The 27,136-nt window shown below is 41.1% G+C and overlaps 1 long non-coding RNA gene across 1 annotated transcript in view; it reads right to left on the bottom strand.

Annotated features, from left to right (window-relative positions):
• LOC119876966 overlaps positions 1-26,912 on the bottom strand; it is a 59,072-nt gene extending 32,160 nt beyond the window's left edge. Inside the window, exons 1-2 of the long non-coding RNA XR_005369208.1 lie at positions 26,815-26,912; positions 25,375-25,460 (exon numbers count right to left, since the gene is read on the bottom strand). This is a non-coding gene — a long non-coding RNA (uncharacterized LOC119876966). The remainder of the gene's footprint in view (positions 1-25,374; positions 25,461-26,814) is intronic.
• Positions 26,913-27,136: the final 224 nt, after the last annotated feature.

The following is a 27,136-nucleotide window of genomic DNA, read 5'->3' on the forward strand; positions in this document are numbered from 1 at the left end:
CAGACTTACACAATTAAACTCGTTTTGTTTTGTTGGAGAATCCTAATTAACTAACTAAGGTATCTGGAACTCAAGGTGTTTTCTAAATGGAACAGTTGCTGACTGCAATGTAACCATGTAGGTGGACTCACCCAGTTGACTTAATCAGTACAGAGGCCCAGGCTGAGGAAATGGAAAAGAAAACCTAACCTACTCATTCAAATATTTGGATATTCTTTCATGACCGTGAAACCTTGTGACCACATGTGTTCTGACCCCCATAAGATGGAAAAATATCCCAGCTGGTGTCATGATGAAAGCCTATTAGCAGTGGGAACTCCAGAATTCTGTACAGGATGGGCTTCGTTAGGACTGCCTCCCACTACGCTCTTACACTGTTGGTGGGAATGTGAACTGGTGCAGCCACTCTGGAAAACTGTGTGGAGGTTCCTCAAAGAGTTAAAAATAGACCTGCCCTACGACCCAGCAATTGCACTGTTGGGGATTTACCCCAAAGATACAGATGCAATGAAACGCCGGGACACCTGCACCCCGATGTTTATAGCAGCAATGTCCACAATAGCCAAACTGTGGAAGGAGCCTCGGTGTCCATCAAAAGATGAATGGATAAAGAAGATGTGGTTTATGTATACAATGGAATATTACTCAGCCATTAGAAACGACAAATACCCACCATTTGCTTCAACGTGGATGGAACTGGAGGGTATTATGCTGAGTGAAGTAAGTCAATCGGAGAAGGACAAACAGTGTATGTTCTCATTCATTTGGGGGAATATAAATAATAGTGAAAGGGAATATAAGGGAAGGGAGAAGAAATGTGTGGGAAATATCAAAAAGGGAGACAGAGCATAGAGACTCCTAACTCTGGGAGGCGAACTAGGGGTGGTGGAAGGGGAGGAAGGCGGGGGGTGGGGGTGAATGGGTGATGGGCACTGGGGGGGCACTTGACGGGATGAGCACTGGGTGTTATTCTGTATGTTGGTAAATTGAACACCAATAAAAAATAAATTTATTAAAAAAAAAAAAAGGACTTCCTCCCACTGAAAGGTGTTAGGGGATAGGCATAGGTTTTTTTTTCTTGGATTATATGTTACAGATTTAAAAAAAAAACTTTTCTAAAGTAGCTTTCAGTTACTTTTGCATAAAATCGAGACAACTTAAATTGTACATAACAGAGAGCCCTAGAAGCTACAGTAATGATGGTGGTGATCGTTGCAGTGGTTAATAGTGGTAATAAGGTGACAAACTCATCCCCATATGCCCAGGACTCTCACCAGTTTAAAAGTGAGAGTCCCAGGCTCTCCTCAAAACCCAATCCAGGGCAAGCTGGGACAGTTGATAACTCTTAAATAATAAAATTGTCATTATCATCATCATCATCATCATCATCATCATCATCATAGGAAATGGCTAGAGAGGAATCTGATGGGATTGTTGGGTATTTAAACTTTAAAGCTACCCACTTGGTGTCACCATTGACTGTCTGAAATAGGTTATACGATGCCAAGACGTTGGCACTGAAATAGTCCTCAATGTTGGCATCCATCTCCAATGGCCATGTTCCTTGTCCCCATCTGAATTTCTGGAATCAGTTTACTCAGGTGATCACCAGGCATCATCTCTAACCTTAAAAAAAGTTTCATTGGATCTAGTCTTCTCTCAGCAACATCTGGGCCCCAAGAGCCCAAGGGCTGTCCCCAAGAACTCAAGATCTCCCTGCTCTCAGATTGCCCTAACCATACCTAGAGTTCCATTGGCCCAAATAGTGCAAGGCAGACAATAAACATCACCTGTGTTAGGAAAGAAAAAAATATGAGTTGGGAACTCTGAAGAAGATGGAACTGGAAACATATCTAAAGATGGGGAAGGATTTATACTGGAATAAGCAAAAAGAAAGACATCAAGGGAGGAGGACACATGAACAAGAATCAATAGTGAACAAAGTATGTATCATGGTGACTGGAAACAAATGTACCTTAAGGAGAGGGTGAAGAGGGTGGGGATCAATCTTTTGGTGGTGAAGAAAGAAATACCTATACCCTTTACTTGATAGACTAGTGGTTTTCAGCTGGAGGCAGTTTTGCACCCCCACCCCATGGAAAAACATTTGGCAACGTCTGAAGACATTTTTGATTGTTACAACCAAGAGTGGGGATGCTACTGGCAGCTAGTGGGTAAAGGCCAGGGACACTGTTAAACATCCTACAACGCCCAGGCTAGCTACCCACCACAAAGAATTGTCCAGCCCTAGTATCAAGAATGCCAAGGCTGGGCAGCCCAGGGGGCTCAGTGGTTTAGCACCGCCTTCAGCCCAGGGCGTGATCCTGGAGACCCGGGATTGAGTCCCACATCAGGCTCCCTGCGTGGAACCTGCTTCTCCCTCTGCCTGTGTCTCTGCCTCTGTGTGTGTGTGTGTGTGCGTGTGTGTCTCTCATGAATAAATAAATAAAATCTTAAAAAAAGAAAAAAGAATGCCAAGGCTTAGGAAGCTTGCAGTAGACAAAGGGGATACACTGGAGGTTACGAGCAGGGATGTGACAAAATAATGTTGGAGCTGATACCCTTATAAATCTGAGAGGAAGTTAGTAAGCACAAGAACATCTCGCTTTATGCAGTAAAGAGAGTCCTAAAAAAAAATTCTGCCAATCAAAGGTCTAGATTAGAGGGAGATAAACCATGAGAGACTCCTAACTCTGGGAAACAAAGAGTTGCAGAAGGGGATGTGGGGAGGTGATGGATAACTGGGTAATGGGCAATGAGGAGGGCACTTGATGGGATGAGCACTGGGTATTATACTATATACATATTATACATATACATATTATACTATATGTTGGCAAATTGAATTTAAATTTTAAAAAATGTAAAAGAAAAGAAAACATAGATTTCCTTCACTCATCAAAAAAAAAATCTAGAAATTAAATCTTATTTTAAATGCACTGAAGCAATTTACTAGATAAATCTGGAGGTAAATACTCTTATGAAGTGAAGAATCCTTTCCTGATGCAAGCACCATTTCTACCCAGCATCTTTTCTGACATTTGCAAATAGTTGTGCTTTAGAGTCTCTTAACATAATGTACACCTAGTTGTCTCTTTCAGCCACAGGAGGGCAAAGCAGGCTTCTCCCAGGAATGGAAGACAAGAAGCTAGATTCTCTGACTCATGCCCACTGTCTGACCCCAGAGCAGTTCCATATTAGATCACTGATTAGTTCCAGGACCCGTTTCTTTTCCTTCATGATTCATTGACTCTTAAAAGCAACTATTTCTTCACCCTGTCATTGGGACACTTAATCCAAAAATATTGAAATCAAGAGATATTTTCCTTTCTGTTAAGTTGGGAGCAGAATATGATTCCTTTGAAAACTTCAAAAGTTCATTTTTGTTTCTTGATGACTGCTCTCAAGTCTTCAAACAATAAAGGATTTCATTTACCTCTAGATAAAGCTTGTTTTTACCCAGTCTTGGTTTTCTTTCCTTCCCTTTAAAACCCCTCAACGCATTTAAGTACACCAAATATTTATGAATGTAATTTATGAGACTTGGCTGTTTACTTCTTGCCAAAACTAAAATGTATGTCTGTGTGTGGCCTGAAAAATCTCAGCTATGACAAAAGCAAAATAGAGAAATGAGCAGCTATTTCATGTTTTAAAGGGGGAAGAAGGGTCGAACTTCAAAAAATTCCAGAAGTTACTCATTCAACATACTCAGACTGCACAAAGGAAAATGAATACATCCTTTCCCCCAAGCACCTCGTCCTATCTGTCCTTCCTCAGATGGCCATTGATAAAAGTTTATTGAGAGCATCAGGAGGGAAGCTAGGCCAGGCATCTGAAGTTGGAGAACTGGTGCTTGCTCAACAGACAGGGGTCAACATGCTGCTCACCTTGACCTGTCCCTTAAAGCCTTTTCAGCTGCCTGCCTTGAACTCTTAACTGTGAATGTGTCAGGGGGTTGGGGAGGCGAGCAATTCTCTAACTAGTTCCTGACATGCCTGCAATTTCTCCCTTGCGCACATTGCTTTGGAGAATGAAAACCCAACATCTGGAATTTGGCTTTTCACTGTCACAGGATGCCTCAAATGCTGGCTGGTGTTTCTAGAGTTACATAATTTCTCCTAAGGAGCTTTTTTCTCTCTGAAAAAAAAAACAGAGAAATTGTGGAGGAAATGCCTATGATATTAAAAAGTCCTAAGTACTCATCTGTGATAAAGAAAAAGCAGCGGCACTGGACGTACATAGATTCTGATAGTTAACTATGAACTCGGGGGAATGGAGCTTGGTAGAACTCACCAGAAATGGGCAGAAATGAAGAGTGTGAGGAAAGGAGGTAAATGCCTCGTGATGTGCAAACAACGTGGTGATGATTTAAGCATCTCAGGGAAGAATGAAAGAATCAGCAGTATGAGGTGCATCTGGTTATCTCGGACCATCTCACCAAGATAATCTTACCAACTTTCAATCAATGGTTGGCTTAACGTCTTCAAGTCTCACCACTAACAGCTCTTTCTACTGTTGGAGGGCCACCCTGGAAGCACACACTGGGCTGTTCAAGGAAGAATCTGTGTGAAGTGTGGGGCCTGTCTGCAGCAGCCAGACCCCAGGCTAGCCCACAGCGACTCGTTGGGCAGACTCTGGCTCTTCACCCAAGATTCCACTGGCCCTGCTGAGTAGAAATGAGCTCTGAAAACCACTGCTTGGCCTCTTAAAAGAGGTAATTGACCTAATGGTTGATTATTTTCTCAAAATGGTCCATTGACTTGGATTTCCATTCTCCCTATTAAAGGAGGGCAGGGATAGCTACAATCCAAGGATCATTATAAGCAAGAGTTCACTACCCTCCCCGGCTAAAACTTTTACTGAAGCTTTTAAGCATCCTAGTGCAGAAGATCCCAGGAAAAAACAGATCGATTCTTCAATTGTCAAATATTTTTAATCTTAAAAGATGTGTAGATCCTCGGGCCAATGCAGGAATCTGAGCTGACAATTGCTCTGTGTGTGTGTGTGTGTGGTGGCATTATTCTCACTAGAGTAGATGACCACTGAGGATTTCATCCTCTTCAAGGAGACCAGTAATGGGAAACAGACTGGGTTGAGCTTCTCTGTAATGCCAAGACCTCTCTCCATTCAAGGGGATCAAAAATAAGAAAGCTGTCCAAAGCTGTCAAAAAATTATAAAATTTAAAACTGAAAACTATGTGCCTGGTGCTCGGAGTTCGAGAACTAACCGATATTGCCCTTACCCTTAAGAAGTCTATGTTCTAATGGGAGATATGGAGGATGAAATAGGCAATGATAGTCCAGGACAATTAGTGTCTCAACAGGAAGTTCAAGACTCTCTGACAATATATAGGAGGGTCATCTAGCTCAGGTTTGGGAAGTCAGACAAGACATCATGGGAAAAAATCTAAGCTGAGAATGACAAGGTAAAAGTTAGCAAAGAGAAGGTATAGACCATCAAAAGAGAAACAACACCATTTACAAAACTCTAGAAATTGAAGTACATGGCATTTGTCTGAAATATGAGTGATGAGAAACAAAAATAGATTTTGTAAACCAGGATCAGCAAACTTTTCTGTAAAGGACAGATGGTAAGTATTTTAGGCTTTGCTGTTGATACAGTCTTGGTCAAAACTACTCAACTCTGCCTCTGTTTCAAGGAAATACCTACAGACAATATGTAAATGAATGCATTCAACAAAACTTTATAAGAACGGGTGGCAGACTGGATATTGATCATGGCCTTATTTAGCTGGAATCTTCACTGTTCTGAGTGTGGTTCCCAGACCAGTAGCCCTCAGCATCACCCAGGAGCTTGTTAGAAATGTAGAGTCTCAGAACCAGCCCATGACCTGCTCACATCAAATCTGCATTTTACATTCAAGAGCTGCCCAGATGGTTTATAGGCACATCAATATGGGAGAAGCACCTCTGTAAGCCTTGAGGCCTTTGGACTCCATCTTCCAGGCATTCATACTTGCATGATTGTAAGATCCCTCTAGCTGTGATATTGATATTGAAGTACCTGAGAGTGAATGTCCCCTTAAATTCTGTGCCCTAAATACTTTCCTTGCCTCCCTAGGGTCCCAGCCCTGGTAAGGACAATGGACAATAGAAAGCAAGACTACAGGATGGTTTCTGTCCTCCTAGCCTGGCCAAACCTACTTCCCACCAAAACAGGCTTATCTTCAAAAGCTTTCAGGGTTTATTTTCATTAAGTCTCCTAAAGGTTAACCCTTGGGGTGTATTTTGAAGCCATTTTTCTAGAGACTTTTTTTCATACCAGAGCTGGACATCATGTTTGTCTGCTATCCGTTATGTCATCATCTGTTCTTGTATCGGTTCCAGTCTTCCGTACCTGCTCCACCTCTAGAGGCATTTCCAATCCCACGGGTGTGATGTCAGCTTCCAGACCAGCACACAGAAAGCAGCTCTGAGCGTGAGCAGAATAAGGCCCCTTAATTAGGCAAGAAAGGGACTCTGGACCAGCTGTGCACACTCTGAGGGAAGACATCGATCAAAGAATGCATCTCCCTCCCGTTCCTTTTATTTATGCGTTGGAAAATCCAATTAAAGCAGAGCCTGGCACTCTCCTAATTTTTCAGCCACTTAACACGTACAACAGAGTTGCTGGCCATGAATTTAAATACTTGCACACACTCTCATGCATGCACACAAAATAAACACACACATCCTTTTTCTTCCTTATCAATGTCAAGGACTTGGGGACTTGGGGTGTACCTGTGGCCCCTGTAGCCAAAAAGATGATGGAAAATTGGTTAGAATATGTCTGATAGTTGGCTTCATCAACTTCTTGTGCCTTTTCCCTTGCCTCTGATGATCGTATGTCATTTACATGCCTTTCCTTGCTCATTTTGGCTTGTCCTTGGGGTTGGTTCACTCAGATTATGCTGATGTGAGCAAACTGAATATTTTTGCCTTGCTGTTTCACTGCCTTAAGGTTGGACTGATACTTTGTAGTTCAACCTTCCCTTTCTTAGCAGACCCTTGATAATGTATGGCTCCAGGAAAGACACCCATGCAAATTACTGCAATGATCCAGCTTGGACAAAAATGGAGCCTGGGCGTTTCTTGGCCTCAATCTCACTGAACTACTCATGCCTGCAAATGTCCCTTGCCAGGTCAACTGCTCTGCCACGTGGGTGAAGGTGGTGGAACTCAGCACACACTTGTGCACCAGACGCCCAAGGGTATTTCTCCACAGCTAGAGCCAAATGGATGCTTTATCAGTCCTATCAGCATACTTGATACCTGATAGAGTTCACTATTTTGTTAAAAGAATTTTTCTAATGGGGTATATCTAAGGGCATAGTGGTTAGGAATTGGGGCTCTACAACCAGCCAACTTCAGCATGAATGCCAACTGTGTGACCTCGAATACATTTCCTAACCTTCTCTATGACTTAGTTTCTTCATATTTGAAAATGAGGATAATGACAATACCTGCCTCAAAGGGCCATCCTGTGTGAAGATTATATAAGAGAGCACATGAAGGCGTCAGCAGATTGCCCAGTACATGGCAGCACGAATAAATGTCAGCCATGATACCTATTGCTTATTATGAGCAAGGCTTCACTTTTCACTTTAGCTAATCCATATATGTTCTACCCTTGCAGCTCAACTGGAAACAAGCTTTTTATGTGGATAATAATTATAATATATTGACTGTGCTAGCATAACCAATAACCAATTGACAAATAAACTATGTAAATGATACAATTATTTTTCTTAAACAGTATCCTTACATGGTATCAACTCTCTGCTTCTCCTCTGGAGAATCACCTCTTTCCTTCCATGTGGTCCTGCTGTCTATCCTGGCAACCACCCCTGTCCCCATGCTGTGCTCTCACCATCTGAGTGAGCACATGACCAAAGCAAGCCAACATGAGTCTTTTCCCTGAGCGATTTGCAGATCCTGGGAAAGAAGAGTTCCTCTTCCTCTGGTACTGAGGGCCGTGAGGAAAACACAGCTAGAGATGCTAGTTGGCTACCCTGAACATCGGAACCTTAGAAAATTGGAAGAAACTACAGAATGATGCCAAGGCATAGAGCTGAAAGACAGCAGAAGAAAGAGGAAAATCTAACAATGCTTGATTGATGAGCCCCTGGACCATGGCCTAACTAGAAACAACTCCATCTCTAGATTTCCCACATTTGTGAGCAAGTAAAATTCCTCTTTGCTTAAGCAAGTTGGTGCCATCTTTCTGTCTCTTGCAAGCAGAGGAGCCCTGAATGAGCCACTTTTAACTATGTGAGTCACATGGCTATTAAAGCAAGGCCAGCCAAAAGAAAAGAATTTACATTCAATGAGTTAGCATTATGTGAAAGTAATAAGGTTTTTTTTGAAAGATTTATTTATTTATTTATGATAGACATATTGAGAGAGAGAGGCAGAGACACAGGAGAGGGAGAAGCAGGTTCCACGCTGGGAGCCCGATGCAGGACTGATCCCAGGACTCCAGGATCGTGCCCTGGGCCAAAAGCAGGCACTAAACTGCTGAGCCACCCAGGGATACCCAGTTATTTTTTTTTTAATTCTATCATTTGGATCCTTAATTTGAATTGAGGACATTTTACTAAAAGGAATTTTTTATATTTTTTTTATTTTAGGCAGTCATAAGTAGAGATTTAAATAGAAAGGCTAGATAGTTTTTTAATAAACACAATGGTAAATATGCAAAATAAAATTGAGTTGGATTTGTTGTCCATCTATCTCTAAAAAGTCAAATATTATATTTGGAAATATATATATTTACACACACACACATATATGAGCATCTATGTGCCTATATCGAGAGACAGAGGACATGTGAATTTATTGAGTCCCTACTATGTGCTAGGTATTATTCCAGTGTGTTGTGTGTGTTGTTTTGTTGAGTCCTTACGACTTCCCTAGGACGTAAGCATTGTGATCCTTGTATCATGCATACGAAAACTGAGACACAAAGAGGTTATGTTATTTTTCCAAGGTCACATAGCTGCTAGGTGACAGAGCATGGACTTAAACCCCAGATCTCTAGTTCCAAAGCCCAGAATATCTTTCCATTACACCACACTGGCTACCTCAGAAACAATTGGCATTGTCACTGCCACTTTCCCGGTGTCCAGAATGAATGAATGTGATTATGTAAGTGCACTTTACAACACTGGTCTCCAACACTGTGTTCTCATTCACAAAGTTAAAACACAAAGCCACACATTAGCTAATCTCAGGGCACAGCTGCTTGGAATGCCAGCGTCTACAGCAAAAGCCACAGGGGAGAAGACCCCAGCTGGGAAACCATCAGGACTCACCTGCAGCCACTTTTACGCCCTTCGGTGATTTGCAGACTTATTCTAAAATAGATGGGGATCCCTATAGATGGGAGAGTACCCATGCTATCGGATTTGAAAATAAGTGGCTCAAATATAAGCATATTATTTAAAAATTGTGAGGCAAAGTATCTTTTAAAAATGATAAGATCAAAAAAAATAAGATCAGGGGTGCCCGGTGGCTCACTCAGTTAAGTGTCTGCCTTTGGCTCAGGTTATGATCCCGGGGTCCTGGGATCCAACCCCACATTGGTCTCCCTGTTCAGCGAGGAGCCTGCTTCTCCCTCTTCCTCTGCCCCTGCCCCCTGCTTGTGCTGTCACTCTCTCTCTGTCAGATAAATAAATAAAATCTTTTAAAAAATGATAAGATCATCAAATACTTTAGAACATCAGATATTTGATGATGTTAAGGCATGATGGTATATGTTTATATTAAAAACAAGATTCCTTTTTGTAGAGTCATAGTAAATTATTTAGAGATGAAATGACTCATCTGGGAGTGCAGAGAGAGAAATGAAACAAGACTGGCCATGTGATGATAACGGTTGGAGCCAAGTGATGGGACCAGGGGTTTCTCATACTATCCTCTCAACTTTCCTATTTGAATTCTTCCTTAAGAAAAGAAGAAGAAAAAAAGAAAAGAAAAGAAAAGAAGAAAAGAAATATGGACATAAGAATCTAGCTTATAGGGGACACCTGGGTGGGTCAACAGTTGAGTGTCTGCCTTCTGCTCAGAGCATGATCCCAGGGTTCTGGAATCAAGTCCCGCATCAGGCTTCCTGCAGGGAGCCTGCTTCTCCCTCTGCCTATGTCTCTATCTCTCCTCTGTGTCTCTCATGAAAAAATAAATAAAATCTTTAAAAAAAAAAAAAAGAATCTATAGCTTGTAAAAGGTAGTAGTGGTTTGCCTCTGGAGAGGGGGCTATGGGGGTAGAGGCAAGACTCAGGTATGGGGAGAGGTGAGATCATGGACCCCTGTTCTCCTGAAAGCCCTATAGTATCGTTGCCTTTTCCCATTATGTAAATATATTCCTTTGAGAAAAATTAAAATTAAATTCTAAAAAAAAAATCAATAAAGAAAGAGCCCATGGGGTCAACCAGGTTCTCCCCTGTTCCACGGCAGATATCACTAATCAGCTGCTACTTAATCTCCCACCAAGCTCCCTCCAGGAGCCTCTGGAATCTTCAAAGCAGCCTGTCCCAGGACTAAACCTTACACAACGTGTACCTGCCTCATGCTTTGCCTGTAATTTATTCTCACAATTTAGGCAGGCTCATAGCTACCCAGGATGCTTGTTCTCCATTACCCCAGGTCAACCTAGATACCCTACCAGAAACGCTAAGGCTAACAGAATCTCCCACACAAGCCCTCAAAGTGAGTCTTCGTGCCTGACTTGCCCTCCACCAGCCTGAGCCATTGCTTCCACTTCTGTTGGAGTTCCTGCTGAGCCCAAACTACCAGGCCGCCTTCAGTCGCTGGCAAGAACATTTTCCTCTGAAGTGCTTTACTGCAGCTCTCAGAACTCGATGAGTGCTAACAGATCCCAGTCCTGTGCAAAAGTAAAACAGTAGAATTATATTTGGGTCGAGTTCTTATGTGTGAGGGCCTTTTCTACATTTGGGCAGAAGTTGGAGTACCAGTCAGGTCTTTCCTGGCGGGCTCACAATTCTCCTGAGGCAAGTAACTACATTGGCATCAATGAAGGTAACGGGCTCATTCCTTCTGTGAGAAATATTGCTGTGAACCAGTCCTCATTCCTTCTGTGAGAAAACTTGGGTATGGTTTAATAGGCCTCAGTCCTGGGCACCCCAATCCTCTCAACTCCCTGCCTTATTCCAGTACTGGGCTCCTCAGCCAACCTTGTACTCTTATCTTTCACACTAAACCCCCAAAAAAATAGTCATTCTTCAGTTCTTTCACTTGAGACACTGAAAGGAGGAGGAGGAATTACTATACGCTAGTTTTCTCTACAGCCAGGCACCATGCTAGAAGCTTCCTAATTCATCCTAACCACAAATCCTATGAATCAGATTTTACAGATACAAACACTGAGGCTTGGATAGCTTGGGATTCTTGTCCTTGCCACAGAGCAAGAAAGTGCAAAACAGCATTCAATTCTAGATCTTTCTGAATTCAAAAGCCTTTGTTCTTCCCCATCCAGATGCTCCAAAGAAATCTACGCTTAAGACAGCCCCTCACCAGTACCAAGCCCAGAGCCACAGTTTGGAGTCAGCACATATGCCCACTTGGAAATGTTCACCACTTAGAAATAAGTTTAGGGGAGATGTTGGAACCCATGAACTCAGCCACTTCCCAAATCACAAATTACAAAGGAGGTAAATCTCCATAGGTAAAAAGCAATTACTTTATAGTTCCCAGGATCTGTGTTATGCTTATTCACATTCACATTCCTCAGGGTCTTCACATAGACTTTGGTCAGGACCTTCCTGTGTGCTCTGTAGCCTGGGAAAAGCTGGTGTTTTTATGGTCTTACTTAAAGAAGAAACAGCAGAGCAAAGAAATAAAAAATCCAACCAGAAGCCAATTATATAAATAACAGAGTTTGACTTGTCATTCAAATATGGCACTAAATGTTTAACCCAGGCCTCTGGCTCATCTTGACACTGCCTAGCCTATCGAGGCCCAAGACCTAAAGTTGACATCCATTTCCAGCCTAAGTCCCAACCCACACCTCCAGGTAGTGCCATTCACATATTCCATGCAGGGCTAGCCTCTGCCGCTGCACAGCCCACATTCTCCAAAGCCAGACTGGCACCAGCTTGCAACAACTCTCTAAGTAACTGATGGAGCATGCAGGTAAAAGATCAGTAAAAAACATAGACAATTTGAAACCTGATTAACCAACTTGACTTGACCTAATGGGTGTATTTAAAACCATCTGGAGAATACACATTCTTTTTAAGAGCATATGAAACATTAACAAAATAAGCCATCAAATGGACCAAAAGAAGTCTCAACAAATTTCGAAAGATTGAAATAAAAATATTTTCTTTGATCACGGTAGCATCAAGTAAGAAATAAGTATCAGACAGAGAAATAGAGAATCACCAAATACTTGGAGATTAAGCAACATACTTTTGAAGAACTCATAGATCATCAAAGAAATCAAAATGGAAATTAAAAAACATTTTGAGTCAAGTGAAAATACAGCATATCAAAACCATTGGAAAGCTGCTAGAGCAGTGCTTAAAGTAATATTTATAGACTTAAGTGCATATATTAAAACATAAATGAGTATATTAAGCATCTGCATAAATTTTAAGAGAAGAAACACTGAAAGTTGATAAATCTCCATCTTGGGGCACCTGGGTGGCTCAGCAGTTGAGCGTCTGCCTTCAGCTCAGGGCGTGATCCCGGTCCAGGAATGGAGTCCTGCATCAGGCTTCCTGAAGAGAGCCTGCTTCTCCCTCTTCCTATGTCTCTGCCTCTCTCTGTGTGTCTCTCATGAATAAATAAATAAAAATCTTTAAAAAAAAATAAGTTTCCATCTTAAGAAACTTGAAGGAAAACCAGCAAATTAAATCCAAGATAAATAGAAGGAAAGCTATGATAAAGGTAAGTGCATAAATCAATAATAAAATAAATATACAATAGAGAAAAATCAACAAACCAAAAACCTGGTATTCTGTAAAGATTAATAAAATTCATAAACACCTAGCTAGACTGATTTTTAAAAAGAGAGAAAGCACACGTAATCAGTTCCAAGGATTAAAAAGAGGATATCCCCAGAAATCCTACAGATATTTAAAAAATAATAACACAATATTATGAAGAACCTTATAACAATAAATTTGAAAATATAGTGAAATAAACAAATTTCAGGAAACACAATTTACCAAAACAGACATAAGAATAATAGAAAATTTGAATATTCTCACATCTATTCAAGACATAGATCCCTAAAGACTCTCCACAAAACAAATCACATGCTCAAAGGGCTTCAATTGTGAATTCTTCACAAAACTTTTCTGACGAAATAAAAAGGACTTTTCCCAACTTTTTGTTGAGGACCATAATATTGATATCAGAACCTGGTATAAGAAAACTACAGATGCAGAAATCCTAAGCAAGATATGAATCATATCTAACATATCTGATAAAAGATATCAGATCATGACCAAATGGGATTTACTCTAGGAATGCAAAGTTGATTTAACATTCTAAAATAAAGTAATTAATCATATGAATAGAATAAATGAGAAATAAATACGCTCATCTCAAATATACTCATAGACACAGCATTTGATAAAATTTGATAACTTCATGACTTAAAGAAAATAAAAAGCTCTCAGCAAACTAGAAATGGCAGAGAAAGTCCTTAATCTGATAAAGGATATCTGCAAAACTCTACAACCAACACTCTTATAGTCCTTCTATTCAATATTATACTAGAGCTCTTACCTAGTATAATAAGGTAAGAAAAAGAATTAAGTGGTAAAATGATTGAAAAAGAGAAAGGAAAACATCAGTATTCAGAGGACTTGATTAAGTATACAGAAAGAGTCCAAATGAAACTACAAACTGTTAATTTAGCAAGGTTGTTGGATACAAAATATAATTGTATGTTTATGTACACTAAAAACGATTAGAAATAAATTTTTAAAATGCCAGATACAAAGCACCAAAAATCATAAAATACTTAGGAATAAAATCTAACCAAAGATGTGTAAGATCTATACACCAAAAATTACAAAGCATTGATGAAACTACTGAAAGATTGAAATAGACTAAGGGATAGAACATTTTCATGGATTAGAAGACTCAGTATCATTAGAATGTTGATTTTTCCTAATGGACTTGTAAATCCAATGTGATCCCAATCAAAATCCCAGTAGGCTTTTTGTGGAAACTAACAGGTTAATTTTAAAATGTATATGAAAATTCAAAGGACAAGCCATGGAAATCTTAAAGATCAAATCTGGAAGGCTGTAATTGGATAACAAAAGCAGTAAAGATAGTAATGGAAACACAGTCATCAAGAAATGGGCCAATGGAAAAAATAGAGAACCCAAAAATAGACCTATGCATACACAGTCATCTGATTTACAAAGATGATACATTATAATTCAGTGAGGAATCTTTTTAATAAATGATGCTGGGTCAAATGGATCTGCGTATCGAAAAATGAATTCTGATCCCTTGTCTCACATTATGTACAAAAATTAATTCAATACAGATCATAGATCTAAATGTGAAGGTCAAAATAATTATGCTTCTAGAAGAAAACATGAGAGAATATTATAACTTGGGGTGGGCAAAGATTTCTTAAACAGAACACAAAAAAACATGGCTTAAAAAGTTTGAGGGGGTCCCTGGGTGGTGCAGCGGTTTGGCGCCTGCCTTTGGCCCAGGGCACGATCCTGGAGACCCGGGATCGAGTCCCACGTCGGGTTCCCGGTGCATGGAGCCTGCTTCTCCCTCTGCCTATGTCTCTGCCTCTCTCTCTCTCTCTCTGTGTGACTATCATGAATTAAAAAAAAAAAAAAAAAAAAAAAAAAGTTTGAAAAAGGAACTTTCTTAATATAAAGAAATTCTGTTTATCATAACCCAACATTAAAAAACTATATAGACTTGGGGATGTCTGGATGTCTCAGCGGTTGAGTGTCTGTCTTTGGCTCAGGGTGTGATCCCAGAGTCCTGGAATCGAGTCCCACATCAGGGCCTTGCAGGGAGCCTGCTTCTCCCTCTGCCTATGTCTTTGCCTTTGTCTCTGTGTCTCTCATGAACAAATTAATAGAATCTTATAAATAAATAAATAAATAAATAAATAAATAAATAAATAAATAAATAACTATAGACTTAAAGAAAATTATTTATAATTCACAAATCTGACAAATGACTAATACCCAGAATATATAAAGAGCTCCTACAAATCAATAAGGAAAATGACAACCCAGTGTTTTGTAAAAGTGAGCAAAAATCTTGAGCTTTACAAAAGGAAGCCAAGTGGCCAATAAGGATATAAAAGTTGCTCAACATTACTAGTCTTCAGAGAAATGCAAATGAAAACCACAATGAGATATCAGTACAAAACCATCAACAGAACTAAAATTAGAAGGGCTTACAATACCAAGTGTTGATGAAGATATGGAATATTTTTGACAGGTGTAGTGTATTTTATTTAGTACAATCGCTTTGGAAAACTGTTTAGCAGTATCTACCAAATCTAAACATATGCCTGTGCTATGACCCAACAATTCCACTCTTGGGTATATTAACAAAGAGAAAAGATACATGTGTCCACCCAAAATATATACAAGAGTGGCACCTGGCTGGCTCAGTTGCTGAAGCATATGACTCATGATCTTAGAGTTGTGGGCTCAAGCCCCACATTGATCATTGATTACATATATATATATATATATATATATATATATATATATATATATTCTTAGCACTTTAACATGTAATAGCTCCAAACGTTAAAAACCCAAATTTTCATAAGTAACAAAATCGTTAAATAAATCATGGTATACTCATAAAATGGAATATTCCACAACAAAAACAAAAACAAAACACGCACACACACACACACACACGACAAAGAAACAAACAAAAATAGGGACACCTTGGTGGCTCAGTTGGTTAAGTGACCAGTTGTCAGTTTTAGCTCAGGTCGTGGTCTCAGGTCAGGAGATCAAGCCCCACATCTCTGCTTGAGATTCTTTCTCCCTCACTCACTCCCCTCTCTGTTTCTCTCCCGGGTTCACACACGAGCACTTTCTTTGTCTCAATAGCTAATATAAATAAATAAAATATTTTTTAAAAAACAAGCCAAAAAAAACAATAATTCTGCATTCAACAACATGGATGATTCTCACAGATATATTGAGTGAGAAAAGCGAAACCTCAAAGAGTACATGGCATTTGATTCCGGGTATATGAAACTTAAGAACAGGCAAAACTAATGTGCGGTGAAGGATGCAGAATAGTGGTTATCTTTGGTGGGAATATTTATGGTGAGGGAGGTGAGGGACCATTATGGAGTGCTAGAAATATTACAAATCTTGATTTGAGTGGTGATCCCACATCAAAATTCATTAAGTAAACTGTATACTTCAGATTGAGAACTTTGCTGTTTGTAAGTTCTAAACAGTCTAAAGGATGTCTTATGTCTTGACTACTAGAAATTAAAAGGATTGACGTTTTCTTCCACAAATTTGTCTCTACTGTTGGCTTGGTTGCACAGCTATTTCCCAGAGTCAAGAAGATACTTGAAAATATACTATTTATCAAGAGTGTTACGGACTGCCTCATACAAAACTGGTGTATCAAATGGAATCTTTTTCCTTGAAATGTATAGTTTGTTTGTGAACACGGATTATATTCATTTCCAGTTTTCCACTTGGCTTTCTGTCACAGAGCTTCTGTTTCACTTTATCAGAGGAGGCCAATTATATGGTTCTAGGAATCCAAATCTCCGAGGATTCCCTTATGTAATAAAAGCACCCTTAAAAGAAATGCTCGATCCTCCTATAGTGGCTTAAACCCCTGTAGAAGTTTTATTCTTTGTTCTTTTTATTATTTATTCTTTTTTGTGAAAGGTAGCTGTGTCTCAAAACAGCAACCTTTCTTGCAGACTGAGAGAGAGGAGTAGATAGGATTGTATGTGTGTGTCCTATGAGTGTGTGCACATAAACTCATAGAGTTCTGGATACAATTATACACTTCTTCCTAAAAAGATACTGAAAGTTACCTTTCACTTCTCTTAGGAGCATAATGAGTGTCAGAGGAATATAGCAGGCACCCGTGTTGCTAAAAAGAAACAGATTTTATATGAAGATATAGATTTTATATACAACCTGACATTCGAAGACAGATACTTTTGCCAATGATATGGTTAAAAAAATAACAGGATTGTTTGGTTTGGGGTGTCAGATATTCAACTAGAAATTGGTCAAGCAAAATCAGGGCCTGGGGAGGTATTGCTGTGGTTCACAGAGCCAGGGAGGGCTGCAGGGATCAGAGCTGATCTGGGCATCGACAGAGGAAAGCCAGGCACCAGAACATTTTCTGTTATCTCTCTGGGTCTGTATGCTGTTGGCTATTTTCTCTACTGCCAAGGGGCCTTCTTTGTTATAGAGAGCATGGTCACTCTATACAAAAACACCCTCACTGCCAGAACCGTGTTCTAACTCTGTGGGGAAGACTTCCGATTGACCTGGTGGGGACATGGGACAATCCTGCCCCAGTTGCTATGGCTCACAGAACAGGCATGGGCAGACCAAAGTAATAACAGTCTCTGACAGATGAGTTCTGAACCCCAGAAAAGCTTCACAGCCTAATTCAGCTTTAACACCCCATTTATTCACTTCTTCACACATCCCAGACCATGTCATCTTCTTCACTTTCTATAAAGTGTCAGCTTTCCATTTTTTAGCCTCTGCCTGAGACCTTTCCCACAGCCTGTCAACACTCTGAGCCGGTCCCAGACCCTGATCTCCCCCAGCACGTATGCAGGAAAGCTTGGACAACCTAAGAGATTGACAGGAGAAAAGACCATATAAAAACATTACTGATTTTGAAAATAAGTAGCTTGCACATACTTCAGATTTCTTATATCTTGATTCATTTTAACGTCCATAAATAGCATTGGTCAGCTCTCCATGGGCACATCCTTACACATGCACTTGCTACTCCCACAAGGCAGAGCAATCACTGGCTGTCTAGGTTTACACAACTTCAAGAACGAAGATCCACAGGGAGTATCTAAGGGAAGCTGTCTGGGTGAGGAATCTGGCATCTGGGAGCCAGAAGTTAGAGATTCTAGCCTCACATGATTGGCTGGGTGATCCTGAGTGATTTGCTGCATCTCACTGGGTCCATTTGCTCATCAGTAAAATGAGGACATGGGACTAAATCCGGGATTGGCAACCACAGCCCCCCAGCCAAATCCAGTCCACTGCTTCTTTTTATAAATAACGTTTTATGGGGACCCCTGGGTGGCGCAGCGGTTTAGCGCCTGCCTTTGGCCCAGGGCGCGATCCTGGAGACCCAGGATCGAATCCCACGTCGGGCTCCCGGTGCATGGAGCCTGCTTCTCCCTCTGCCTATGTCTCTGCCTCTCTCTCTCTCTCTGTGACTATCATAAATAAATAAAAATTTAAAAAAATTTAAATAAAAAAAAATAACGTTTTATGGAATACAGACATGCTTAGCCCTTTTAAGTGTTCTCTGTGGCTGTTTCACCGCTGCTTCAGCAACAGTCTATTGCAATGGAGTCTATTGTGGTCTGCAAAGTCTAAAATAGTTACTATTTTGCCCTTTCCAGAAAGTTTGCTAGATTCTGATCTTAAAAAGTCCTCACAAATAAGATAAAAATTAAAAAATTTAAAAATGCCCACAAAACCATTTCCCTTTGAAAATATTTCAAGGGCAAGTAGTTTTTACCCGAATTAAGCAGGTTATTGTCACACCTCTCATTTTCTTTGCCAGAATGATTGCTGTTTACCCAAGCCACAGAGACCTATGTCTTCACAGGTAGAGACTAGCAGGAAATGTATCAGTCAACTGCATTTAGGCAAAATAATTGTCCGCCTATTTTTCCCTCGAGCGGTGGCAACTGTGATATGGAAAATTCGAACACTCGTCTCAGGGCTCTTCACCCACGTCTCTTTGGTGGCAGAAATAGACAAGGATTAGGAAGATAAGGATGTCTGTTCAGGTCAAGGTGATGCGGAGTCGTGAACACTACTGAACCCCGCGCAGGTGGCGATGGCTGGTAAAACAAACAAGGAAATCTACTGGTGAGGGGCAGGTTTGAATGTTCTATTTGCCTATTAAAATAACAACAGTTGCTGAAAATGCCATTTGATTTTATATTGGGTAGGGCTGCAAAACTGCACTCATAAAACACTACCCACATTTTTCCATTTCCCCCTTTGTTGATGCATAAAAACGTGAAAAACACCAATGTGTCCATCCTGGGAAGCCTCCACCTCTCAAAGATTGCTTTTATAACATCATGCTGATACAGCAGAAAAATCAGAAGAGAGTGAGCAGGGGACCCTCTACACACACCACACACACACACACACACATACACATGCACATGCACACACACACATGCACATGCACACGTGCACACACACACACACATACACCTCTGACAAAAAAAAAAAAAAAAGGAATCCAAAAGCAATAACCAATTCCAAAATGCCAGGAAGCAGGGTTATAAATTTAACACACACAGCTCCCTCTTCAAATTCCCAGTCCGTTTATCAAATTTTAAAAACGAAATGACAAGTTAAGATTATTAGTCAAAATATATAAATAAATCACCTTACATCTGTTATTTCCAAGGTCTGTGAATGATTTCACAGCGGTTAGTTGTAATAAGCGAACACAGAGGCAACCTGGCTGGGCCCGGGAGCAGAGCTGGCTCAGGTAGAGCTGGCCGCCCGCCAGGCCTCAGACAGCGCAATTAGCCGGAGGCAGGCCCGGGCCCGGGCTGCACAGAGAGGCCTTCCCGAAGCCGTTCGCTGAGACTTCTGCCACCGGCAGCCCTGACATCTCAGCCACCGCCCGCTCTATGGTCCGCTACACATAATTCCGTTGTTTGGAGAAAGACCTTTTTTTAGAAGTCTCTGAAAAGCGAGGATTAAGTCAACTCATCATAAATTCCTCCCGCTAAGGCACCAACTCACGGAAAACTTTTTTTTTAAAAAAAAATATATATAGTTTGTCAAATGCTTTGGGTTTGAACGAAATGCCAGGATGTGGGAGTCATAAATTATGTGGTGGAGCGGGAGGCCTCACAGAGCATGAGGGATGCTGGAGTCCTGTGTTCAGGATGAATTGCTGGACGATTCTCTGTCTTCGAGATCGGTTCTGTTCTTCGCCTGTTTAGATTTAGACAACAGCCGATGTTAACAGCCCTTCTGTGGCCGCCAAATGCCAAGTGTAAACAGAAAGACAAGGGGGGGAAAAGGTCTTTGGGCCTATTCGCCTCGGCTGGCCCAGATCCACGTCTGCCACGCAGGCCTCCCCCTGCCCTCCTGGCATCATTCCGCCACTGCTGTTAATGGTATTATTGGTGTTGGACCAAAGCCAGCTGTCTTCCTTTTCAAACCAATTTGTCCGATAGCGTGGATTACTGTGTTAGGTAATCTGTCACTTCTCAAAAAGACCAATCTTTAATGCCCCTCCTATGCACAGTACTCTCTGAGTATTTGAAGGCACCACGATAGTATCCTATGCCCTGCTTACTTGCCTCAGAGTAAACCACCCTCACGTGGCACCGTCCCAGCTAAACAACAAAAGCATTTTAAAATACAGAGCGACACAAATCTAACTCTCTTGGATTATTTATGCAGTACTCCTAGACAGTGAAAGCAGATCTACACCCGCCAAGGAAAAAAATGATCCCATAAAGTGCCTAAAAATCATCTGTGACTTGACCTCATGAGTAGTTCCTGTGATGAACCCGAGAAGTCAGTGCTCTCCAGGCAATTTCCTCAGTTCTCTACTTCACTTTGTCAGTACAGATTGGGAATAAGAGGGGTTTTATTCCTTTTTTTTTAAAGAACATTTCCAGCATGTCCTCCATAGAAAATATGGATTATTTTCAAGAAGGATATTCACTGCTTGGAAGGCTGAGTGCCTGTCTCAGGTTTCTCTGAGAAGGTTTCTCTAACTCAAGAGACGCTACCAGAAGTCATGGTCATATTTCCTATGTGCGGGTGTCCGTTTGAAATTGCATTTCTACACATGCAACAGAAACCTGACTCTACCAACTTAATCAAATGATAATTAGGGCAAATGATAATTAGCCACCTGGTGGCTTAGCGGTTTAGCACCCTCTTCAGCTCAAGGCATGATCCTGGAGTCCCAGGATCGAGTCCCACGTCAGGCTCCCTGCATGGAGCCTGCTTCTCCCTCTGCCTGTGTCTCTGCCTCTCTCTCTCTCTCTGTGTCTCTAATAAATAAATAAAATCTTTTTTAAAAATGATAATTATTTCCCAAACATAATAAGAAGTCCTGAAGTGACTGATCTGGGCAAGTGCAGGAATTCCTCAACGTGAGCCAGGTCCCCAACTTGCTCACCTCATCCTCATGCTTCTTACCATGGTCCCCAGATGGCAGTCTACCCCCAGGCTCCTGTTCTAGACAGAAAGGGGAATGGAAGAAAGTGACACCAGCCTGCAGCAGAAAAGCAAAATCTTTCCTTCCAATCTCCAGCAAATTTTACTAATCATCTCACTGGGGAGGTAGGGACACTTTGCAGCTGGGTACATCACCTCCCCAAGTAGAGTTAGGTTTCTCTCAGTGAGACAGAGGGAAGGGGGATGCTGGGAGGGTCTCCAGCAGAGTTTACCACAGTGCATTCCTAGTTACCGAACTCTATCCAGAGGAGAGGGCCACTTCCGTGAAACAGGCTGTCTTCCCCAAGACTCCTGCAAGAACCTGAGGCATTCACTCCCTAAGAGGGATCATTTTGACCTAAACTCCTAGGGGGTTAAATCCTGACTTACATCATGCCTTGAGCAGAATGAGCAACGATGGGATCCAGGTGTGAATTCTGCAAGCAAGTAGTTTCAAGGTTTCTTCATTCAAGACTGGCCATAAAACAGGAACCGAACATGTAGTTATTAAATAACAACGCCACCACAAACCTCTTGATTACACCCTTCACTGTCTCATTAGAGTTATCAGAGGACACGATCCTGTGGAGAAGGACAACCTCCTGGCCCAGCATATGGCAAAAAGTTGTCCCTATTGAATCAAAAAGGCAAAGAGGAAGGGAAGAAGGGAAGAGAGAAGACGCACACTCTGCTTACAATACAAAGTAAGGGGATGATTATTCACTTTAACAAATGGGTTTCCCTAAACGATTTTTTTTAAAGATTTTATTTATTCATGAGAGACACAGAGAGAGAGAGAGAGAGAGAGAGAGAGGCAGAGACACAGGCAGAGGGAGAAGCAGGCCCCATGCAGGGAGCCCGATGTGGGACTCAATCCCGGGTCTCCAGGATCACGCCCTGGGCCGAAGGCAGTGCCAAACCACTGAGTCACCCAGGCCGCCCTCCTTAAATGATTTTTAAGAGAAGATTCCCAATATCTTTACAGCAGCTCAATCAATATGCTTCTTCACAGGAATGCGTCTAATTGCACAAATGTCACCAGACACTTGTACTTTATAAAGACAGTGGGACAAGCTTGGTGAAACGGCAGTGACTGTTAAAGCCACGGAGTGCATACACAGCGGTTCTGAACCATCTGCTCTCTCCTATTGTTTTTTATTTGAAAATGTACGTAACTTTTAAAAGCTCTGCCACTAGGAAACTAAAATAAAAGTTCTGGTTTCCTTTTTTTTTTTTTTTTTTTAAAGTCTATTACTCCCTCTTCTGACTTAAAAGGAGAGTGTGCTGTGTAAAGAGCATATCCAGGTCGGCCGGGAAATACAGAACGGGGACTCATTAATTCATAAAGCCCATTTCCAAATGCAGCAAAAATGGTTTCTACTGTGAAAAAGGAGCACTCTTTTGAGAATATGTAAAAGCTAAAGACGTGTTACTGTGGTCAGAGATGGCATGTGATGTGAGAGAAGATTCTCTTTGGAAATTATGTCCCCAGAGACCCTCTCTCCGCCTGGCAGCAGGGCCATAGCACTTGATGTTCAAGGCACATGACAAATGCTGTGCTCTTTTCCCCAACATCACTCCTCGATAATAAGTAGAAGGAATTCCTCCTCTTGATTTTCTAGAACAAACTTCTTAGAGGAAGGCCATGACTTAGACACAGCTGACTTTGTGAAGGAACCATACTTCGTATCTATTACTATGCACAAGAGCATTCCTCATTCTTGGTTTAGTAATAAACCCAACAATTCATAAATAATTCCAACAATCTAATGCATAAATGTTATTTTATTTCCTTTCAGGTTATTATTTTTCTTCCCAGGTTATTTCCCTTCACCCTGCCATCCACACAACCAATTCTTTCTCAGTTACGCCTCTATCATTGTAGGAATTCTGGAGATGAAATCATTTCCACACCATTTGCCCAGAGATATCCCTTGTCTTGTAGGGTGCTTCTACTCACCTCCCTATCTTCCCAAACCCTCAGTATGTTTCCTCAAGTTCAGAGGCACATTAAACGTTTTCATATTCATTCACTTATTCATTTGCAATGGGAACCAACTCATCGCAGTTTCCCACATCACCAATAGAAAGATCTATTTCCAGGGTGCCTGGGTGCTCAGTCGGATAAGCATCTGCCTTCAGCCCAGGTCATGATCCCAGGGTCGTAGGATCAAGCCTTGCATTGGGCTCCCTGCTCGGCAGGGAGCCTGCTTCTCCCTCTCCCTCTGCCTCCCTCTACCTCTGCCTGCCACTCCCCCTGGTTGTGTGCTCACTCTCTCTCTCTCTCTCTCTCGAATAAATAAACAAATCATAAAAAAACATATCTCTTTCCAAAAGATGTCATAGTGCATACACAAACCATTTCTATTTTCTATTTCCAAATAATAAATGTAGGACAAAACAACTAAAACCAAATGACCCTGAGATGAAAAACAAGTTGGTAACATCAATTTAATTACTATCTTGGAACTGAAGGCCCATGATAATCCTTAACAGTTGCAATTTTTTTCCTGATAGTTCTATTTGGAGCACTACGAAAACACTTCAATTTTGTATTATTGTAAGGCCAAAATTGCATTGACAAATGAAAACAAAGCGTTAGCTTGAAAATAGAACTTTGCACATCAAGGTGGCTTGCAAAGCAAAACAGACCTATGAGCTGCTACAGCATTTGTACTGTGTATATTACCAAATTTGTGGTGAGAAATGTCAGATGGCTTAGTTCTGGTTAACTCTTCTTGTCCATGTATGTGTGAGAGGTAAATATAATACACATGGTTAGGGCCAGTTCTGCTCTTTTGAAGATAAAAGCACCAAAAAAGAAAATGTTGGCAGTTCTCCGTATACCACCAGGGCAGTTTAATTTGTACCATATTTTGCCACGACAGCGGAAATGGGGACCCCCTGGAGCTATTTGTGATGCATGATGAAGGTGATATTGGGAGAAGGGAAGTGAGCAAAATCTTGCAAAACTACAGAAGGTTCTGGTCGCCAGGCTGATGCAGTATTGTAAATCCATGAAAACCTGTTTCAAAAACAAATTTTCAGAACTATAAAGCAGAATGGTTCTTCCAGCCATGAAAGCTTCCCCCTGTACAGTACTGCCATTTGAAATACGAATCCTCCAGGGACCCTGGCAAAGGGTAGGTCTGTTTAAAGAATGCCTCCAGTATTAACAGCCTATTTTTATGCTTTAAAAAAATCATTAGATAGCCACCAAAGAGGATTTTGATGAAAATACTCTTTAAGAATGTCATACTTTATTAAAAGCTTTATGGGGAAAAAAAGGAGAGCTCCACCACAGGGCACATGTAATAGATATAAAATGCAGAAATGCCCAAGAGAAAGGGCCACACATTACAACATCCTTGGAAGGAGGGCTTGCCTTCAAGAGATGCTAACCAGGGTGATGTTAGTGCCTCGAATTTATTACCATCAGGGCACTCTGGCAGGAAAAGAAGTGCTAGGACTTGCCTCATACCCTAATGAAAGCTCAGTGTTGTTATGTGTACAAGCCAGACACGTGCAGTGTGTGCAGAGCAGCACCAAATTTGTGCCAACATGGCATCAACACCTATTTGATGTGGTGTAGTAATGCTGGGCACAGCTTGGGCTCACTGGAATGATGTGCTGAAAAACTGGAAGAACCTATTCCAAAGAATCTCTTTAGGAAACTCTAAAGAGGATGGGTACAGAAATGCAAAGAAGGAAGGATCTTATGGCAACATTTCAGGGAGGCCACATCCCTGGCAGCCCTTCGAGATGGTACAGCTAAGTCATTGATCCAACCAACGGTAAACATCCCTCAAAATCCATCAGCTGTCAGATGCACAAGACTGGAGGGGGCTGCAGGAGGTCTCATAGCCCGTGTCTGGACCCGTCAAGCAGGCTCTCAGGAGAGTTGGCAGTGTATCTTCTAGCATTATCTATTACTCACCTGGGGACTGTGGGTACGTTAGTTACTTTGCTTTGTTTTGTTTTTTAATTTCCTTCACATTTGCTTCCAGGCTCTCTGCATGAAATCTGTAAGAGATAGAGCATAGTAAGTATAGTTCTACAAGGCTATCCCAGGAAGGAGCCCTACTGAGATTTCAGAGCTTGGTCTGCAAATATTTCACTGGGATCTTGATGCTCTCGATGTTTTTGTGAGGCAAAAGAGCATCATAGAAAAGACATGGAATTTGGGGTTACGCTGGGTTTGAATACTGAATCTTCTCAAGTCCTGAAGAGCTGCAGCCCTTGAATTCTCTTGTCCAGAACCCACCTCACCTCTTCTTTATCATGTCACATTGGTAGATCTCTTTGATGTCTTTTGCAGCCCATAGACTACAGGGACAAGAGAAGGCCCTCACCTTAAGTTCTCTCAGGAGGGACAATTTGCTGTAAGTCAGTAACAGAGAATCAGTTCGTCAAAAACTAATTTGCTCAAAATCAATAGCCAAAGAGCCCAATTATCTGAATTTTTCAAATTCACTGAATTTTCCAAATTTACTAATTCATTAAAACTAGTTTCTTGCAACTATTTGTAGAGTTTACAGATACTTGTATTGAGCAAAATGATCTTCAACAGCTGTTGAAACAAGACTTTTTCAAAGTTGTAGTTAAAAGCTTCATCTTCTCTTCATAATGCGTGTTAAGGAATATTGCATTGTTCAAAAGGAAAGAATCACCAGGTTTGGTCTCCTTATGAATATATTTAATATTAACAAAATATATTTCATCATTAATAACCAAATTTCATCATTTTACAAGGTAATCTTTTGGTTTATACTGATTTCTTTGTCATGTTGTTTTACGTAATTTTGTCTTGTTCTGAGTACAAATTGAGACCCTGCCACTTAGTCTCAATAGCCCTTGCCAACTGGCTTCATCTCCCCATGCTTTATTTCCCTCAACTGGAAAATGGAAATAATTATAGCCTCTCCTTCGCAGGGTTGTTGGAAGGATTAATCTAGTTTATTCATAATATAGAGTGCTTAGAAGAGCAATTGATACATAGTAAGGCTCAAATGAATGTAAACTACTATTGTAACTTTTTAAAAAATATTGTATTAAAGCATATCTTTCAATACTTAGGTCACCTTCAATGGATTTTGAAAACTCCTTACATTGATTCATGCTACACTCACCCCCAAACCCAGGAAATGTCCTTCCTTGCCTCTCTTGTACTGTGATAGCACCTTGAACAGACCTCTATGAAAACATGTGTTCATATCTACATCCCCACTGGACTGTGTGCAGAGACCACTGCCTGTTCATCACTGTATGTCACGGTGCCACCATGCTTGCCAGCGTGGTGCTCAGTGCTTGACACTTGGTAATCTTCCCATAAACCTTTGCCAAATGAACAGGTAAATGATACAAATGGACCTAGCACCTCTTCAGGGATGGGTCCGTAGTGTCGGGGCTCGTCCCTTTTGTGTTGGCTCTTACTGCTTTCTGTTTCAAAGGGTGGCCTCTTCGTGAACTCTTGCCCTCATTCTAGAACACACTGTCTTGTGAACAAACAGTTCCCACTTAACACCAACCCCTTCCTTTGGAGCCAAGGAACAGTATTACCTTACCAGGCATTCTCATTCTCAGAGGTGCCTTCCTGAGATGAGGTGTAAATTAATGCCAGCCTGACCACTCTGGGTCATTAAAGACCAGATGGTAATTTTTGCAAGAGGAGCAACTGAACCTTACTGGCCTGGCCCAAG

This window comes from Canis lupus, chromosome 14, assembly GCF_011100685.1.
Source record: "Canis lupus familiaris isolate Mischka breed German Shepherd chromosome 14, alternate assembly UU_Cfam_GSD_1.0, whole genome shotgun sequence".
Lineage (NCBI taxonomy): Eukaryota > Metazoa > Chordata > Mammalia > Carnivora > Canidae > Canis > Canis lupus.